This window comes from Triturus cristatus, chromosome 4_1, assembly GCF_964204655.1.
Source record: "Triturus cristatus chromosome 4_1, aTriCri1.1, whole genome shotgun sequence".
NCBI lineage: Eukaryota > Metazoa > Chordata > Amphibia > Caudata > Salamandridae > Triturus > Triturus cristatus.
The window spans coordinates 109,684,846-109,701,549 of record NC_140585.1 but is presented as its reverse complement, the minus strand read 5'-3'; the positions used below and the strand labels follow the sequence as shown (position 1 = coordinate 109,701,549).

The 16,704-nt window shown below is 53.4% G+C and overlaps 1 non-coding gene across 1 annotated transcript; it reads right to left on the bottom strand.

The window, feature by feature from the left end:
* Positions 1 to 15,539: 15,539 nt before the first annotated feature.
* On the bottom strand, positions 15,540 to 15,628 carry TRNAR-UCU (transfer RNA arginine (anticodon UCU)). Its single transcript is given in 2 exon segments — positions 15,540 to 15,575; positions 15,592 to 15,628. It is a non-coding gene; the product is annotated as a tRNA-Arg (tRNA).
* Between the last annotated feature and the right edge of the window lie 1,076 nt (positions 15,629 to 16,704).

Sequence of the window (16,704 nt, the reverse complement as noted above, 5' to 3'; positions counted from 1 at the left end):
CTGCGGCCGGCACGGACACACCGCCACGGGACGATGACTTGCGGTGCACTGAGGTAGGGCCATGCGAGCTGAGCGGGTCCTCGTTGATGTCGAAAGTGAATGTCGCGGAGTGTTTCGGGGGACAGTGGAAGGTGTCCTTCCAGGGCATGATGCAGAGGGCAGAAGCAAGCCGAAACAGGCAAATGGAGGAATAGAATGCTACAGACTCCTTTTTACCACCAAGTCGATATCAGCTACATGATGATGAAGACAACCCTCAGGCCATAGACTCAGACGCCACTAAAGTTCAACCAGAGAGTGTCCATGATTTTCGGGGCACACTCAGTGGCACCAGGGCTGAAAGGGGATGCGGTCTGCTATGAGGCCTGTGCAATGATATAAACTCTGCCATAAATAAATCAAGGCTCAGATCCAAATGTTTGACCTACCAGACAACAGTGTAGGGTGGAGGCAGCGGTCCACATGGGCCCACAGCCACGTGTCGTTGGCTGGCGATGCACAGAGTTAGTGGCACCAGATCAGTTGTTGGTAGTGTTCGATCACCTCCGTAACGAGGATCCTTTTTTCCTCCGGACTGAACCACGTCTTCCTCTTACTGCTCTCCTTGCGTACAATGATATGAACTCTGCCATACAGAAATCAAGACTCAGTTCCAAATGTGTGACCTACTCAACCGCAGTGTAGGCTGAGGGCAGTAGTCAGCAAGGGACCACAGACAGGTGTCCTTCGGATGCTATGCACAGAGTTGGTGACACCACATCGAAGGGAGTACAGTGATGTCAACTCAGCCATAAAGTGTGTACTCTGCCATTGCATAATCAAGACTCCATTCTAAATGTGTGACCTACTTGACCGCAGTGTAGGCCGGAGGCAGCGGTCAGCGCGGGCCAACCGCTGTTCAGCAAGCTCCTCCTGGAACTCTAACACATGACGTTGAAATGGCATGTGGAGATGACTTGTAGTTGACGGAGGTAGAAGCACCAGAGCTGAGCTGGTGTGCAGCCTGCGACGATGCCGTGTCCTGCCTGGTACGGACTGGATTAGTGTGAGGCCTGCTGGACCGCAGTGAAGACAGCACACAGGTGACCCCGCGGTGCTGGACCGCAGTGTAGGCCGAAGGCATAGTCAGCAGGGGCACACAGACACATGTGGTTCCAATGCTATGCACCACATCAAAGGGAGTACAGTGATTTAAATTTTGCATTAATATGTGTACACGGCCATTGTATAATCAAGACTCAATTCCAAATGTGTGACCTACTTGACCGCTGTGTAGGCCAGTGGAGTACTTCAACGAGAAAGGAGTGCTGCGGGCCTGTCTCAGGGAGGACAGCGATGGTCTGAGGAGGCTGCCAAGGTTGCGGGCCACAGGCTTGGAGCTTGCACAGGCACGTGGTGGTCCCTCTTTGACACACGCCGGTGTCGGAAGGTGAGTGGTGTGGCCTGGTTACGCAGGGGCGGCCAAGATGGGTCTGGAGACCTGCAGCCTGGGGTGCAGCAGGCGCACATGGTCGCAGGCACCGCCGATCACGGCGTCGGCCTCGTGCGAATGTATGACGTTGCAACGCATACATTTACAATGCATGCCTTTACAACGCAGTTTTTACATCGCAACATCCTTTACAACATATTCTTTTACATCTCATGCCATTACTACACATTTTCAGAAACTACCTTTACAACGCATTTCATTACATCGCATTATACCTTTACAATGCATACCATTACAATGCATACCATTACATCGCATTTAAGGTAAGTGTTGGATAGTATAGGGGTAATAATTACTATTCTAACTCCAGTGGGTGGAACATTAGGGTAAGTGTTGGATAGTGTAGGGGTAACAATTACTATTCTAACTCCTGTGAGTGCAACAGTAGGGTAAGTGTTGGATAGAGTTGGGGTAAAAATTACTATTCTAACTCCAGTGAGTGCAATAGTAGGGTAAGTGTTGGATAGTGTAATGGCACTATGCGTTGTAATGGTATGCATTGTAATGACTTTCGATGTAATGCCTGCATTGTAGTGATATGTGTTGTAATGTCATGTGTTGTAGTGACATGCGATGTAATGGCTGCGTTGTAATGACATGTGATGTAAAGGGTGTTACGATATCATGACTGCTATGTAAAAGTAGTGCGATGTAATGAATGCGTTGTAAGGGTTGTTTCCCCTCGCGGCGGGCTGGGAAGCGCCGCCCTGGCAGACACGTTGGCCATTCCGGAAGAGAACCACGCCCAGAGCTACGGACTTTTTATTCACACCCCTACGTTGGCCTGGCGTACTCCGGGCCAGCCCACTCCGCTCACGCTTACGGGGGGGACGTAATGAGCTACTTTCCACGCTCTTCCCCCCTACCTGGGGTAACATGGTTGCATCCACTGTTCACTACACCTAAACACCAGCAGTATATGTCAATATGGGCATGTCTGTGGTCTGCATACTGCAGTCTGGCCAGCACATCCATGCGACACTTGGCATTGTGTACATTCTCATTCATGGGTCACTTGCCTCCTTAGCACATGCATGGTTCCCACCTCTCCCCACATTCTGCTATTGTGTGGCTGAGGTGCCATGCTGTTGATGGCTCATGTACATGGCTTGCCCAGGTCACCACAGTAAGTTGTGCTGTCGTGTATGGTAGGTGGGCATGTTGTTTGGCATGTTGTGTGTGAGTTTGTAATGTGTGCATTCCCAAAGTTGTGAGTTGCATAATTGTGGAGTTGAAGTGTGTGGTGTGTTCATTTAGTACTTACAAACGAGCAATGCATTCCCATAGATGCCAGCCTCAAAGCGCTGGTTGAGGATGGACTGTTGGAAGATGAAGGAATCATGCACACAGCCTGGGTAGTTGGCGACGACATTGGTGAAGAGTCCACTGTGATCCACTATTGCCTGCACATTGATGGAATGTGTGTGCTTCCTGTTGCAGTAATTGTGTGCAGTGGCGGCAGGGGGCACGAGGAGTACATGTGTGCAGTCGATTGCAGCCAACACGTGCCGGAAGGCAGCTATGGCATAGAAGCCTTGCTTGGTTTCCAGCTGTTCCTTAGCAGTGTGCGGGAAGTGAAGGTACTGGGGTACCAAGCTTATGATGGCATCCAAGACAGGTGTGAGGAACTTGGATAGGGCTGGCTGTGAGACTCCTCCGACTCTGGCATGTGTTGGTTGGAAGGTCCCAGAGGCCAACATGTGCAGCACAGCCAGCAGCTTTGTCTGCAGAGGGATGTTGGTTGTCCGCTGTGTTGGTACCGTCAGCCTGTGGGCAATGATGGTCAGGATGCGTAAGATGGTTGTCCTTTTGAGCCTGTAGTGGGCAATGACATCCTCTGGTGTTTAGTCTGTGAGGCTGGTGCGTTTTCTGAAGGTCCGCGGTCTTTGTCTGTGCTGTGGTGGTCAGGGGGTGGGGGGGTCCGGGGTGGGGGGTGGCGGGTCTGGGGTTGGTGGCGGTGGGTGTTGTGGCCCTCTTGGGGCTCTGAGCTGCATGATGAGTAGCTCCATGGCATCTGTTCTTCAGGTGTGGCTCTGGGCTGGGCTGGGCTCACTTTATGGTGCGGGGTGTCGTCCGACTTAACACCAGGTCGGAGCAGGTGTTAAATCCCTGCTGCTAACGCGCCTTATCGCATGTTTTGTGTTCTTATCGCCAATCTGGCTGGTCGTTGAGAATGTTGGGAAGTGATGTTGTCGCGGCTTTTTGCACGGGAACGCCTACTCTGCATCTCATTAGCGTTAGTTGCCGGAGTCATCTGTGGCGATGTTTTTTGCGGCTGCTATCGCAGGAAAACTGGTGATATCAGCTGTTAGCACCAGCTTGTGAATGGTGAGATACATTTATCGCCACTTTGGCAGCGATAAAGTGGCACTAACTCAGCAATAGGTCCTTGAGAATATGCCCCTATATTTTTAATCAGAACAGAGAAGATGTCTAGAGCTCTCGGTCACAGCGATGTTGTTTCTTTCCGTTCACTTAAGAAGTTTTTGTGCGCGCAATTTGCTGCAAAATCAGCTCTTAGCTCGCGAATGATTGGTCTCCATCAAGTAAGAAATGTTCAAAATTTCAGATAACTGCCTTTCTCAATCTTTGCGGAAATAATCTCCCTACTTCTGGTCAGTGCTCTGCCCGTGGCTTCCTAAATAGCAACGTGATTGAGTCACGTTCACAACTCTTGTCAGTGTACATCATGTAAATCATTCTGTCAATTAGAAATTCAATTTTATTTGTTCATGATCAGAAAATGACATAATTTATGCTATTTCCAAAAGCAAATGATGCTTGTAATTAAAGACTTTTTATATTTTCAAGGTGTGCGTCAGCCAAGAATCGAACAAGATTCGCAAGAACCGGTAACTTGCATGTTACCACTACACTACTGGCGCAAACTACGCACGTTCGTATTCTTTTATTTGACGGATGATACTCCACATATAATGACAATCGTGAGCAGTTCTTTTACATTTAATTCTAGCCATGAGTAGCATGAAGAATATTCGGGGTTCATTGACTTTGTCTCTTGGGGTGTCCATGAGGCATTGCACCCACTTACATTTCAGCTCCCACTTGAAGACTATACAAAGAAATTAAAATGTATCTCCTAAACGGGGTCTGGTATTTTGTGCAATAGCTGCCATTAAATCCAACATTTTAATCCTGGTCTGAATGTCTGAGCATCAAAACATGTATTTTTAAACCAGTCTGGTCCACGGACCCCACAGTTGGGAGCTTTGTCACTAAACCACCCCTCTGACTAAGACATGGCTATTCCTAAACCAACGCCCTGAGCGTGGAGAGAGTGTACAAAAAAATTCTGCCTTTGTGTTGACTCAATGAATAAACTCTGGACTCGATTCATCAAAAAGAGGACTCAAGCCTGCTCTATGAATTGTCCTTCTTTGTAGATAAAAAGACAGGCGCTTCTGAGATAAAGCTGCCACTGCAGGGACTTCCCTCATCACATGTTCTTCAGGTAGGGGGCGCTCACAAGCTGGACCCACGGCAGCTGCCCCATGCATAGTGCCCGGCTGTGGGGTGTCCTACCCAAGGGTCCACCGTGGGTGCCGCTACCAGGACACACCCCCCCCCAACATTAAAAAGATGCAAGTCTCCCCGTGGACCACAAGGACACTACAGCAGCCCTCTAGGTCATCCATGGACCACGAGGACACTACAGCAGCCCCCCAGGTTATCCATGGACCACAAGGACACTACAGCAGCCCCCCAGGGTCATCCATGGACCACGAGGAAACTACAGCAGCAGCCCAGGTCACCCATGGACCACGGTGACATTACAGCAGCCCCCCAGGGTCATCCATGGGCCACAAAGACACTACAGCAGCCCCCAGGCCATCCATGTACCACTAGGACACTACAACATTCCCATCCCCAGGTCATCCATCGACCATGAGGACACCATAGCAGCCCCCTGGGTCATCCAGGGACCACAAGGACACTACAGCCGCCCCACCAGGGTCATCCATGGACCACGAGGACACTACAGCAGCCCCCCAGGTCATTCATGGACCACAGTTACACTACAGCATCCTCCCAGGTCATCCATGGACAACGAGGAGACTACAGGAGCGCCCCCCCCCCAGGTCATCCATGGACCACATGGACACTCCATCAGCCTCCCAGGTCAGCCATGGACCACGAGGACAGTACAACAGCCCCCCAGTTCACCCATGGACCACGCAGACACTACAGCAGCCCCCCAGGTCATCCACGGACCGCAATGATACTACAGTAGAGCCCAGGTCATCCGTGGGCCACACAGACACTACAGCAGCCCCCAAGGGTCATCCACGGACCACGAGGACACTACAGCAGCCCCCAGGTCATCCATGGGCCACGCAGACACTACAGCAGCCCCCCAGGGTCATCCATGGACCACAATGACACTATAGCAGCCCCCTAGGGTGATGAATGGACCACGAGGACACTACAGCAGCCCCCCAGATCATCCATGGATCACAGTGACACTACAGCAGCCCCCCAGGTCATCCATGGACCACGGGGACACTACAGCTGCTCCCCAGGTTACCCATTGACCATGATGACACTACAGCAGCCCCCCAGGGTCATCCATGGACCACGAGGAAACTACAGCAACCCCCAGGTCACCCATGGACCACAAAGACACTACAGCAGTCCCCAGGCCATCCATGGACCACAAGGACACTACAGCAGCCCCCCCCCAGGTCATCCATCGACCATGAGGACACCAGAGCAGCCCCCCAGGTCATCCAGGGACCACGAGGACACTACAGCTGCCCCCCAGGGTCATCCATGGACCACAAGGACATTACAGTAGCCCCCCAGGTCATCCATGGACCACGAGGACACTACAACATTCCCATCCCCAGGTCATCCATCGACCATGAGGACACCATAGCAGCCCCCTGGGTCATCCAGGGACCACAAGGACACTACAGCCGCCCCACCAGGGTCATCCATGGACCACGAGGACACTACAGCAGCCCCCCAGGTCATTCATGGACCACAGTTACACTACAGCATCCTCCCAGGTCATCCATGGACAACGAGGAGACTACAGGAGCGCCCCCCCCCCAGGTCATCCATGGACCACATGGACACTCCATCAGCCTCCCAGGTCAGCCATGGACCACGAGGACAGTACAACAGCCCCCCAGTTCACCCATGGACCACGCAGACACTACAGCAGCCCCCCAGGTCATCCACGGACCGCAATGATACTACAGTAGAGCCCAGGTCATCCGTGGGCCACACAGACACTACAGCAGCCCCCAAGGGTCATCCACGGACCACGAGGACACTACAGCAGCCCCCAGGTCATCCATGGGCCACGCAGACACTACAGCAGCCCCCCAGGGTCATCCATGGACCACAATGACACTATAGCAGCCCCCTAGGGTGATGAATGGACCACGAGGACACTACAGCAGCCCCCCAGATCATCCATGGATCACAGTGACACTACAGCAGCCCCCCAGGTCATCCATGGACCACGGGGACACTACAGCTGCTCCCCAGGTTACCCATTGACCATGATGACACTACAGCAGCCCCCCAGGGTCATCCATGGACCACGAGGAAACTACAGCAACCCCCAGGTCACCCATGGACCACAAAGACACTACAGCAGTCCCCAGGCCATCCATGGACCACAAGGACACTACAGCAGCCCCCCCCAGGTCATCCATCGACCATGAGGACACCAGAGCAGCCCCCCAGGTCATCCAGGGACCACGAGGACACTACAGCTGCCCCCCAGGGTCATCCATGGACCACAAGGACATTACAGTAGCCCCCCAGGTCATCCATGGACCACGAGGACACTACAGCTGCTCCCCAGGTTATCCATTGACCATGAGGACACTACAGCAGCCCCCCAGGGTCATCCATGGACCACGAGGAAACTACAGCAACCCCCAGGTCACCCATGGACCACAAAGACACTACAGCAGCCCCCAGGCAATCCATGGACCACAAGGACAAAACAGCAGCCCCCCCCAGGTCATCCATCGACCATGAGGATACCAGAGCAGCCCCCCAGGTCATCCATGGACCACAGTGACACTACAGCAGCCTCCCAGGTCATCCATGGACAATGAGGACACTACAGCAGCCCCCCAGGTCATCCATGGACCACAGTGACAATATAGCAGCATCCCAGGTCATGCATGGACAGCGAGGACACAACAGCAGCCCCCCCCAGGTCATCCACGGACCATGAGGACACTACAGCAGCCCCCCAATTCATTCATTGACCACGAAGACACTACATCAGCTCCCCCCAGGGTATCCACGGATCACGGAACACTACAGCAGACCCCAGGTCACCCACAGACCACAAGGACACTACAGTAGCCCCAATTCATCCATGGACCACAAGGACACTGCAGCAGCCCCCAGGTCACCTCTGGACCATGAGGACACTGCAGCAGCCCCCCACAGCATCCATGGACCACGAGGACACTACAGCAGCCCTCCCAGGTCATACATGGACCATGAGGACACTACAGCAGCCCCACCAAGTCATCCATGGACCGCAAGGGCACTACAGCAGCCCACCAGGTCACCCCTGGACCACGAGGACACTACAGCAGCCCCCAGCTCACCCACGGACCACCAGGACACTAGAGCAGCCCCCCAGGTCATCCATGGACCATGAGGACATTACAGCAGCCCCCAAGGTCATCCACGGATCACAGTTACACTAAAGCAGCCCCCCAGGACACTACAGCAGCTCCCCAGGTTATCCATGGACCACGAGGACACTACAGCAGCCCCCCAGGGTCATCCACGGACCACGAGGAAATTACAGCAGCCCCCCAGGTCACCCATGGACTACAAAGACACTACAGCAGCCCCCAGGCCATCCATGGACCAAAAGGACACTACAGCAGCACCCCCCAGATCATCCATCGACCACGAGGACACCACAGCAGCCCCCCAGGTCATCCACAGACCACGAGGATACTACAGCAGGCCCCCATTTTATTCATTGACCACGAAGACACTACAGCAGCTCCCCCCAGGGCATCCACGGATCACAAGGACACTACAGCAGCCCCAAGTCATCCATGGACCACAAGGACACTACAGCAGCCCCCAGGTCACCCCTGGACCATGAGGACACTGCAGCAGCCCCCCACGGCATCCATGAACCACGAGGACACTACAGCAGCCCCCCCCAAGTCATACATGGACCACAAGGACACTACTGCAGCCCCACCAAGTCATCCACGTACCACAAGGGCACTACAGCAGCCCACCAGGTCACCCCTGGACTACGAGGACACTACAGCAGCCCCCAGATCACCCATGGAACACCAGGACACTGCAGCAGCCGCCAGGTCATCCATGGACCACGAGGTCACTACATCAGCCCCTGGGTCACAAATGGACCACAAAGAAATCACAGCAGCCACCCCCCAGGTCAACCATGGACCACGAGGACACTACAGCAGCGCCCCCAGGTTATCCATGGACCATGAGGACAGTACAGCAGCCCCCCCAAAACATCATCCATGGACCACGAGGACACTACAGCAGCCCCCCAGATCATCCATGGAACACAAGGACACTACAGCAGTCCCCCCAGATCATCCATGGAACACGCAGACACTACAGCAGCCCCCCCCCCGGTCATACATGGACCATGAGGACACTACAGCAGCCCCCCAGGTTATCCATGGACCATGAGGACACTACAGCAGCCCCCCATGTCACCCATGGACCGAAAGAACACTACAGCAGTCCCCCAGGTCATTCATGGATCCCGAGTACACTACAGCAGCCCCCCCAGGGCATCCATGGACCACAAAGAAACTATAGCAGCCCCCCCAGGTCAACCAGGTACCACGAGGACACCACAGCAGCCCCCCAAGATCATCCATGGACAACAAGAACACTACAGCAGCCCCCCTCAGGTTATCCATGGACCACGAGGACACTACAGCAGCCCCCCCCGGGCACCCAGGGACCATGAGGACACTACAGCAGCTCCCCAGGTCATCCATGGACGACGGTGACACTACAGCAACCCCACAGGTCATCCAAGGACCACGAGGAGACTTCAGAATCCCACCCAGGACATCCATGGATCACTGTGACACTACAGCAGCCCCCAGGGCATCCATGGACCATGGGGACACTACAGCAGCCCCCCGGTCATCCATAGACCACGCAGATGCTACAGCAGCCCCCCAGGTGACCCATGGACCACGCCGATACTACAGCAGCTCCCAAGTCATCCATGGACCACAAACACACTACAGCAGCACCCCAGGTCACCCATGGACCAAGAGGACACTACAGCAGCCCCCCAGGTCATCCAAGGACCACAAAGTAACTACTGCAGCCCCCCCAGGGCATCTATGGACCACAAGGACACTACGGCAGCCCCCCTAGGTCATAAATGGACCACAGGGACACTACAGCAGCCCCCCAGGTCACCCATGGACCACGAGGACACTACAGCAGCCCTCCCAGGCCATACATGGACCACAAGGACACTACAGCAGCCTCCGGGTCATCCATGGACCACGAGGACACTACAGCAGCCCCCCCAGTTATACATGGACCACATGGACACTACAGCAGCCCCCCAGGTCACCCACGGACCACAAAGAAACTACAACAGCCTCCCAGGGCAGCCATGTGTTTAAGATTGCAGGAATTGCTGTTAGCATGAGCTAAAAGCCATTTTGTTCCTAGCAGCCTTTTTAGTTAGCCATGTGCTCACCAGGTGCTTTCTCCCTCTTCCAGAGCCTTGCACATGCTCAGAAAGACCTGTAGCTGCCAGAATGCACCTGCTCCTAATATAGAACTGTTAGGCTATTCTTACTGATGGAAGCAGTTTAGTCTCCCCTCCCACTTTGTTGAGCAAGCACATTTTGTATACCCATATTAGTCAAATAGTATTCTTGTATGTGCCGGGACCTCCCCTTGGTTTTATGCTGACTATGTAACAAATGCATATATAAGGCCCCTGTTCTCTGTACTCCTTAGACTGTCTCCTACACTGGCCTGAGGGTACTGTATGACGCAGTCTCCCTCATGTGAGGTTAATAAATGCATTATTTTTTATATTTCAGCTTCTGTGCCAATCTCTTCTTTGTTGGGTTAAAGGACCAGGTGTATCAGTAAACCCCTAAAAAGGTTTTTATTTCTTCACATGGTCCATGAGGACACTACAGCAGCCCCCCTGGTCATCCATGGACCATGCAGACACAACAGTAGCCCCCCCAGGTCAGCCATGGACCACACAGACACTACAGCAGCTCCCAGGTCACCCATGGACCATGAGGACACTACAGCAGCCCCCGGGACATCCAGGGACCATGAGGACACTACAGCAGCCCCCGGGACATCAAGGGACCATGAGCACACTACAGCAGTCTCCCAAGGTCATCCACAGACCACGAGGACACTACAGCAGCCCCCGGGTCATGCATGGACCACAAGGACACTACAGCAGCCCCCTAGGGTCAGCCATGGAGCACAAGGACACTACAGCAGCCCCCCGGGTCATCCATGGACCGCAGGACACTACAGCAGCCCCCCAGGTCATCCACAGACCACGAGGACACTACAGCAGCCCCCGGGTCATGCATGGACCATGAGGACACTACAGCAGCCCCCTAGGGTCAGCCATGGAGCACAAGGACACTACAGCAGCCCCCCGGGCCAACCATGGACCAAAAGGACACTACAGCAGCCCCCGAGGGTCATCCATGGACCACGATGACACAACAGCAGCCCCCAGGCCACCCCGGACCATGAGGACACTACAGCAGCCCCACGCGGCATCCATGGACCATGAGGACACTACAGCAGACAGACAGACCCTCCTCCCGCGCCTGTCACCCTGTCCATCTCTCTACCGGGCATTTCATTTCCAAAGGAGAGCACATCCTGGTAGGGGCCTCCCTGGACCCTCCTAATCTACAGCCAGGTGCCACCCCATGTGAAGACTGCTACACATGCGGGCCCCACAGCATGATCACAGGACCCAACGCAGGCTCCACAAGTAACCCACATGCAGGTGACATGGTTCTCTCCTCCTCCTGTCCAGCGTGTCTCATGGGTACATAATGATGCTGAGTGACAGCTTCCACCACACTTGTGCACAATGCATTGAGAGGGACCTCTCTCCCTACCACACACTGCATCATCAGCTTGGGGGCGGCACCAGTTGGCAAGGTATCGTCGCTGAGTCCAAGGTTTGGTTCCATGCAGCTTAGAGGGGATGCCTAAATGGGAAGAATGGGTGGGCGGAGAGTGGGTGAGTGGTATCCATGGGTGGGGAACGTAGAAGAGACAGATAGATGTTATATCTATTAAGTTGTTACGCCCAGACCTTGTTACTCCAACTTAGCATCTCATAACATGAAGTAAATTTTCATTTCAAACCCCACCCCATCTATCTGTTCCCACCCACCTCTTCCTGTTTCAGGGAGGGGTTTGAAAGGGGCCAAAGCTGGTGTTAACTACTTACAATGTTTACTTCTTCATCACAGTATTCAACATATTAGCTCTGGTCACTAAGGAAGCTGCACTCTCATTCCTGACAGCCAGCCAAAATAGCTCAGTTGTGAGAGTGTTAGACTGAGAATAAAGGTCCCGGGTTTCGGCAAGAGGCTTTTTTCTTTATCTACTTTTTCTGTATTTTTAATTTATTCCCCAGTTCGCCAGTCTTTTCCCTGTGCTTTCTTCTTCCCTCCTTTCGCATCTCTCTCTCTTCCTTCATCATCCACCTGTCTCAAAATGAATTCCTTCCTCTCTCACCCTCTGTCCCTTGTGTCAACCCTCCTCCCTCATTTATCCCACAACTCTGGACCTTTCCTCTTCCTCTGTGCACCTCAAGAGATGTTTTCCTACCGCTCCTCTTCCGCACTCATCTTTATCAATAATGCACAGCAATATCATGTGTAACCCGCCCCCTCCCTATCCCTCCTCTCCCCCCTGGTTTCCAGGCCCCCATCAAGCAGTTTTGATACATTTGGGAGACGAGAAACAGGTTAAATAAAAAAACTTCAATTACCTGGTCCCGAGCCGCCTCCACTCTTGGCCGGGTCTCGCGTCAGGAAGCAGGCATCCTCCCTCCCTTCCCCTAAGCCAATCAAAACGCTGCAATGGCAGTGTTGTGACTGGTGCTGACGGCGCCCAGTCGGGTGCCTGTAGGGAGGCCATTACATAGAGAAAATGGAGAGTGCGCAAGACTGTTTTGGTGGGCTCACAGCATTGGGCAAGCCACTCCTCCCTGACCCACCCACCCGCCCGCTCCCAATCAGGCATACATTCTGCTATCTCACAGTGCGAGAAGCAGAAACATAAAATGGTATTTAAAATGCCATTTTATGTTTCTGCTTCTTGCACTGCGAGAAAGCAATGGGGCGACGCTCCTCCGCCCTAATGGAGTAGCCGCCCGTGCGTGCCAGTGATGGGTGAACTATCCGTGTGGCAGCCCTGAATCTTATCTTGATCAATCGTTTGCACCATTAGGGTGCGTCATTAATATGCGCCATGAAGCAGGATTTGGCGGCACTATAGAGGCAATGGTCAGAATTAGCAGTTCTGCCCACAGCTTTGTCACTGGTCAAGAGTCTGGAGGGGGCACAGGGCACTGGCATCAGTAGAATAGGCTGGGGAGGCGGGCATCATATCCAACAGGACTGAACGTGCCAGAGGTTTAGCACTGAAGGGTCACTAGGTGGGGACTGAGCTTGAGGTATTTGGTAGAGGTTCCGGAGCTCAGGACAGGATTTCTTGGACACTGGTCTGTCCCTGGAGGGTCATTGGGTGGGGAATGAGATTGAGGTATTTGGTAGAGATTCCGGAGATTAGGACAGGTGTTTTTGGACATTGGTCTCCCCTGGAGGGTCAGTGGGTGGAGACTGAGTGTGAGGTGTAGTGGAGGTTCAGGATATCAGGACAGGATTCCTTGAACATTGGTCTGTCCCTGGAGGGTCAGTGGGTGGGGACTGAGCGTGAGGTATTTGGTGGAGGTCAGGAAATCAGGACAGGATTCCTTGGACATTGGTCTCCCCTGGAGGGTCAGTGGGTGGGGACTGAGCGTGAGGTATTTGGTGGAGGTCAGGAAATCAGGACAGGATACCTTGGACATTGGTCTCTCCTGGAGGGTCATTGGGTCTAGACTGAGCGTCAGGTGTGGTGGAGGTTCAGGAGTTAGGGACAGGATTCCTTGGACATTGGTCTGTCCCTGGAGGGTCACTGAGTGGGGACTGAGCGTGAGATATTTGGTGGAGGTTCAGGAAATCAGGACAGGATTCCTTGGACATTAGTCTCCCTTGGAGGGTCAGTGGGTGGAGGCTGAGCATGAGGTGTAGTGGAGGTTCAGGATATCAGGGCAGGATTCCTTGGACATTGGTCTGTCCCTGGAGGGTCAGTGGGTGGGGACTGAGCGTGAGGTATTTGGTGGAGGTCAGGAAATCAGGACAGGATTCCTTGGACATTGGTCGGTTCCTGGAGAGGGTCATGGGGTGGGGACTGAGCGTGAGGCATTTGCTGGAGGTTCAGGAGGTCAGGACAGGATTCCTTGGACATTGGTCTGTCCCTGGAGGGTCAGTGGGTGGGGACTGAGCATGTGGTATTTGGTGGAGGTCAGGAAATCAGGACAGGATTCCTTGGACATTGGTCGGTTCCTGGAGAGGGTCATGGGGTGGGGACTGAGCGTGAGATATTTGGTGGAGGTTCAGGAAATCAGGACAAGATTCCTTGGACATTGGTCTCCCCTGGAGGGTCATTGGGTGTAGACTGAGGTGTGGTGGAGGTTCAGGAGTACAGGACAGGATTACTTCGACTTTGGTCAGTCCCTGGAGTGTCAGTGCACGTGCTGCCCTTCCCTGGGTTCTCTTTTTGCTGTAAGTCACTGCAGGTTTTTCTTCTTCTCTGCAGGACACACAAGAATTAGGAGTGTTTGCGCCAGGCATGAAGTGTAGTAAAGCGGCTTGACATCCAGATTGGGGCACGTAAAGTATATCGCTCTTTGGGAGGTGACTCCTGGCATGTGTCCTGGTTGGGGAAGACTGGTGAGGGTGGCAGCATGCTGACTGGGACCTTCAATGGAGAGCGCACGCTGGCCCCTCCTGGTTAAATTGATCCTACAGCGCGTTTCACCTGGGCATTCCTCTACATCTGTGTGAGACATGGATGGTATGCGCGTGTGTATGCTGCATACATGTGGTAGGATGAGCATGGAGTGAGCATGTACTCCAGGCTTCATGGAGGCAGAAATCCATTCTGGAACACTGTGTGCAAGTGGCCACCAAGATGGAGGTCACAGGTGAGCCTTGTCAGGCAGGAATCTGGATTGGAAGGTGCCCTGGGCATCTTCCTGGGGTTCCTTTGGAATAAAACTTGCTCCAATGAAGGATGGGTGGGGTCAAACTGTCCAATCCAGAATCCAGCTTAGGGAAAAAGGATTTGATGGAACATTTAGGGAGGCCATTGTATTGACTCTGAAGGATCCGGTTTCTTTTGACTGGCGCCGCCGCGGTGTCCGGTGAAGCCACAACTGAGACACAAGTAGGAATCGTTCCTAAAACCATCCTGGATTCCCTGTCCATCTCAAGAATAGTTACCAAATACAGAACCTGTCTGGACCGCACTATGTTCAACCCCTGACCAGGCCCAGTGCACCCACCACAGATAACCTATGGCGGTTCTCTGGTGAAACCGCCCCGGATGTAAAAAGTCTACAGACCCTGTGTTCACAAAGTGCAAAGACTCCCTCACACCTGTACAGCAATGAGTGGATGAAGCCCCTCCCTGCCCAGTGCACTCTACACACTCTGTACGCGGGTAAATGTCCTGCATGTGAGAAGGAGTCACTGCTCACAAGTTTTGGCCCATGTGTGATGCTAACAGTGTGTCTACGGGGGGCTTCATCAGGGCTCCCAGCAGCAGGGACCGCACAGAGCCCCCAGAGCTGAGGAACCCAAAGCAGCTCTGGAAACACCAGCGACAAAGCAATCCTGCTCCTCGTGCTCTTTCTCTAAAGGTATGAATTCACCTGGAGTGCTCTGCATCAAAACGACTCTGGTGGGACTCGAACCCACAACCTTTGAATGCCTTCACAGCCTGCCTAGAAGTCCAACGCGCTATCCATTGCGCCACAGAGCCACCTGTGGAAGCACGCGCCTCTGAGGGTACTACTGATGGAACTGAGAAAGAGTGATGCCCGTGTTCGGTCACTTTCTTTTCAGTGAAAGTGCAAACACATCACTAAGCATGAGACGGACGAGGACTGTTGTAGGTCCACACAGGTTCGGCGGGGGGGGGGGGGGGGGGGGGTGAGCGTTATTTTGGTCCGGGTTATATTTACCTCCCCCTGGAAGCTTCTCATGGCTGGCGATTACTAATAGCCATCCAAACAGGATATGAACTCATGCTTACATGTATCATGATGTCGAGCCCGCCCCTCTGTTGCTGTCAGTCACCGCTAAACGAACAGTAAAACTTTGGCCCCTCCGACTCCTCCCTGTTTCGGGAGGGCCCACGTGGCCGCTTACCCTGTGGTTAGGGTGACCAACCGTCCGTAAATTTCACGGACCGTCCGTAAATTGGATCTCATGTCCGTTGTCCGTAAGGACGCCTTTTGTCCGTAATTTTGGGCCTTTCAGGGAACAGATCTGTTCCCTTGTGAAAGGCCTCAGCTCCGTGATGGGCCGCCTCGCACCCCTCTAAGCACAAGAGCATCCCCTCCCGCCCATTGTCATTCCGTGTGGGGCTGATTGCCACATACAGAATGACAATGGGTCAGTCTGGGCTGGCACAGCATGTGGTGGCCTCCTCCATCCTCGGTCCAGGGCAGGGCATTCTGTCACCTGGAAGTGCAAAAACGCCCATGCTGTTGCAAGGTGAGAATCCAGTTAACTAAAGGAAGGCGGCGAAAGAAGTTCAAAGGAAAGGATTATAGTTCTCTCCGAGTCTCATCGGTTTAAACTGAAGCATTTTCAATAGTATATTCAAGGAAGCCAAGGTTGCTGCTTTTTTATTTTATGCAACTAACAACCATTGACAAAGCCAATAGTTCTGGCTTGTTGTAGGTGTAACGTTACTTGTTCTAGGTGTAACCTTACTTGTTTTCTTATATAACTTGGTGCAATGACAGAAGCAAAACAAATACCAGTCGGGCTGCACATTATACTAAGCACAGATTTTTAGCTTAGATTTTTTAAGTCACACCCTTAATTACA